This window comes from Triturus cristatus, chromosome 4_2 (genome assembly GCF_964204655.1).
Source record: "Triturus cristatus chromosome 4_2, aTriCri1.1, whole genome shotgun sequence".
NCBI lineage: Eukaryota > Metazoa > Chordata > Amphibia > Caudata > Salamandridae > Triturus > Triturus cristatus.
In genome coordinates, this window is record NC_140586.1 from 100097765 (window position 1) to 100101937 (window position 4173).

At 46.1% G+C, this 4173-nt stretch overlaps 1 pseudogene; it reads left to right on the forward strand.

The window, feature by feature from the left end:
- The first annotated feature begins 1197 nt into the window (after positions 1–1197).
- LOC146833091 (uncharacterized) lies at positions 1198–4173 on the forward strand (annotated as a pseudogene).

The window sequence follows — 4173 nt, forward strand, 5'->3', positions numbered from 1 at the left end:
ATACTATGCACAAGCATTTTTCGCCATGTTCGGGTGAAGAAATTACCCTGAAATCATAGTTTCCGTTCTGATCCCTCGGGTCCCATTTTAGAACGACAGCCATTTTGTGTTTGCCCTCACATAGGCCCAGAACTAAAGCCAAGCATGGGTCTGAAGGACACGCACACCTTTGTTGACTCTTCGGTGACCTGGGCAAGCTGACTCCACTGCCCGAAGCCAAACCTGTTCAGCCAGTTCCTTTCCCAGTGGTCGAGCGAGATTAGTATCAAGGCCCAGCATATCGTAAAACCTTTGATCACACACAAACCATGGTTAATCTTCTACACACCTGTCCCTGTTCCCTTCTTTATGACTTGCTTTACGAGGAGGAGGTGCCCGTTTTTATTGAGGGTCTGTCGATATCTGATGGAAGCAATAAGCCTTGCCGGGTAATTGATTAAGGGCTGGACAATGGGCTTGTCATCATGACTTTGCTTTTTCTTTGTAGTGAAAATATGTGAATGGTTTATTGTAAAATAAGGAATGTCTGCCTGAAGCATAATATTTTGTATAAAAGAGAAGGCCGGCTTTGTAGGTGTGAGCAGTCTCCTGAGAATATACACTTGTTGTACTTCTAGGATATCTGTTACTGGCTGCAGCCAATAAATTCGATCTTTGACTTCACCTAGAAGACTCTGTGTTTCTGTAGTCTGAAACAGGAAGAACTCGAAGTCTTTGGGTGTGTCCCCTGGCACCGCTGGGTTCCGAAAAACCCAGTACTTCAGTTGGCGCCCAACGTGGGGCGATTTCAGCGGTACCGGTCCAAGCCAGAGGTTCGTGAGGAGCTTCGTGTGAAAATTCTGGAGGAAGGCCGCCACCTCATTGACCCCTGCATGTCGACGTGGTTCGAAAGTCTTTGCTGCGAGGTTCCCCGCTTCCCGACGGCTACGAAGGACTGCTGCCCTGACTATCGCCCTGTTTTGGACCCTTGATGATTTGGTAGAGCGAAACGATAGACGAGTCTTCTGGTGACGTCATCGATACCTCAGTTAAGTATAAGTGGAGCATCTCCCAGTCCTTAGTTTGGTTTTTGGTTTGGTATCCCCTTGGGATCTTTGATTTGGAACTTGCAAGTACCAAAGCCGAGGGACTCGTGTATTCACGAGACTATCGTATTCGATAATCCTTTGAAGTTTGAAGCTAGACTAGAGAGCGAAGATGCCTGGTCTTAGCAGACTTGGAAATTTGTTTTGTCTTGGTTGTAATAGGGATTCCCGATTGGAGGACTCGTGTCCGGTTCCTCCAATTGGAACTCCAACCTATGAACTATATGTGAAACATGGAATAGGCCCCCTCGCATATAATGAAGTATGGATCCGATACACCAGGAAAGATGGTGTTTTAAAGTGGCCCCAAAATGGTAGTTTTGACACAGAGATTCTGGATAATCTGGAGGTTAAACTTTTTAAGAAGAAAGCCCGGCCGGCGATGTTTGACTCTTTCCGCCTATGGCGTAAGGAAGCCAAACAGAAGGAAATTAAATTAGCAAAAAGAAATAAGAGAGAAAAGGGTATTACGGTAATGCAAGCTGCTATGCAGTTTAAAGATAATGAAGAAGAACAGATGAGTGAGCAGTTCCACAGGCAACGTAACATGGTGATCGATAAATGTTATCCAGTTTTGCCGCTTCTTCAGCAAGATGCGTCAAAAGAAATGGAGAAAGACCCTTTAATGTCACACTTGTTGAATTCACCACCCCCTTATGTGCAGAGTGCTACAGCACCTCCACAACCTTTAGTTGTGCGGGCTCCGGTTATTTTGCCTCAAGTTCTTCCACAACCACCAGCTCCTCTTCAGCTGGCTCCTACTCCTATGGCGCAGCCCCCTCAAGGGCCGCCGACTTTGCTACCTACTCCACCTGTACTTCCTACGACTTTGCCTATGGAACCAACCGACTATTCTGGTGGTGTTCCCGATACTGCCTCTGCGCCTGCATCTGCATTTGCCTTGTTTCCCTCTGTTTTTCCTCCCGTTCTTTTGTCAACTTCTCCTTCTATGCGACAGAGAATGACTGCTACTGTTGCTAGCATTATATCTCCTCTCTTCGGGTCCACTAGTGTGACCCCTGATTCAAGACGTAAGCAGACGCGTAGTCAACTGCCTGATTCTCGAGAGAAAGAAATGTTTGACCGAATGGCGCGTAGATGGGTTATCTACCCTTCAAGGTATGATGTGGAGTCTATTATGGATGCCTTCCGTCAATGGGAAGCACCGAAACAGAGATACGTTTTTGAAAAGATGTGTGTTTTTCTTTGTGAGGAATTGGAGGATAATGATTTGGAAGCGAATCCACAGGAGTTGTGCCGCGTACGATTTGAATTTGAAAAGGGCACAATTGTGGGTCCCGATGTTGAAACAGCAGTTGCGACATTGTTGTCTTTTAGGATTAAGGATCCTTCTCAGTCATTGTTTGAACATGACCCATCTGATAAAAAGGTGAGACAATACTAGGGGTGGGCGGAATTTGCGAAAGCGACTTTCGCAAATTATCGCGAAAATGTTTAAAATCTCCGCAAACACGCAGCAATATCGCGAAGATGCGGACGTTTTTTTCCCGCCCGTTCGCGGTATTTTCTGCGTGTTCGCGGCTCGCCAACTTACCCATGTGGTTGCTTGCGGGCACGACCATCTTGTTTTCACTCTTCTCGCGGTGCATGATCGCGAGAAGAAAGACGTGATCGCGCGACGCATGACGTCACTGCGGGCGCGAACTGTCGCGAGACAGCGCAAATGGCTAAAAACAATACAACATCTCATGGAGAACGCGACCGGATCAAGAAAACTTGTCGGCGAATGCAGGGATTCAGGTAAGGCGATCGCGCGCGCACGAGAATGTATTATTTTACAGCGCGAGCAAGAAACAAATTATCGCCAAGCTGCGGAAACCGGAAATTTTGACATTTTCGCGCTCTCCGCGGAACGCGAAAATGTCAAATTATCGCAATTTCCGCGAACGGAACGAAATTTTCGCCCAGGCCTAGACAATACCCTATGAGAGAAGTCCCTCTGGTATGGAAGGACGCGTTTGCGGCTGATGCCGCTCAAGGTATTGCTGCTATGCCAGCTCATTTCCAGCGTGTTTGGGTACATGTTCCTTGGAAGTGATCTGAAGTTTTAGCCCTTAAGCAGACTTTGCCTGACCCCCGTAAAAATCCTGCAGGATATTATAAGGAATTAGCACAGACTGCAGACTCATATGTTATGAATTTAGCCGACATAGACATGTTATTTGGGAATGTTGTTCCACAGCCTTTGTGGGGAGTGATTCGCAATACAGATCACGCACAAGAGCTAGGCGACTCATGGGCTAACATTAGTGCTGCAAATGATAGACAAGTTGGTGGTGCCAAGCCTGAGCCTTTGGTAGCGGAACTTCCTGCTAGGATCATTACTTACATGAAGACTTTAATGCCTGCGATGCGTGTGAATTGGGATAAATTGTCTGCGTGTAAGCAGAAGAAAGATGAAACAGTGTCTGATTTCTTCACTAGGTTTGAAGAAACGTTTATCGACCACAGTGGTCAAGATATGAGTACAGAAGGTGGTCAACGGTTATTTGTTGACAAGTTTGTGCACAATTTGCTTCCCGAGTTGTGTAAGAAATTGAAAGATTCAGAGAGTTCTTGGGCCATTTCCTCTTCGGCACAAATATTGGCTACTGCACAGTATTACGAAAATAGGGATAAAGATGAGAAGAATAGAGCAGACAAGAAAACTGAAGAACTAAAGACGAAGGTTCTTTTACAACAGGCTTACCCGCCACGTGGTGGTCAGAGTAACTATCAGCAACCTCAGCAGTTTCAGAGAAACTCGCAAAGGTTTGAGTTTTCTCGACCACGTGTTCCAGTAGGTCCCAATCAGTGTTCATATTGTAAAGAAGAAGGTCATTTCAAGTATAGTTGTCCTATTTTGTTACAGCGTACGAATGGTACTATTGGTGCAAGAGGTCGAGGTGTTCAACAAGCTCCTAGAGGTAGAGGACGTGGAAGTGTTCCCCAGAACGCGCGTCCCCTTCCATCTCAGAATTCAATGAATAGTTTCGACCAGCAAAATAATGCGCCTGGTAGAACGGCTCAGTACTATGCTGACGATTATTATGCGGAAGATGAGAATATGGAAGGTAATGATTGCTAG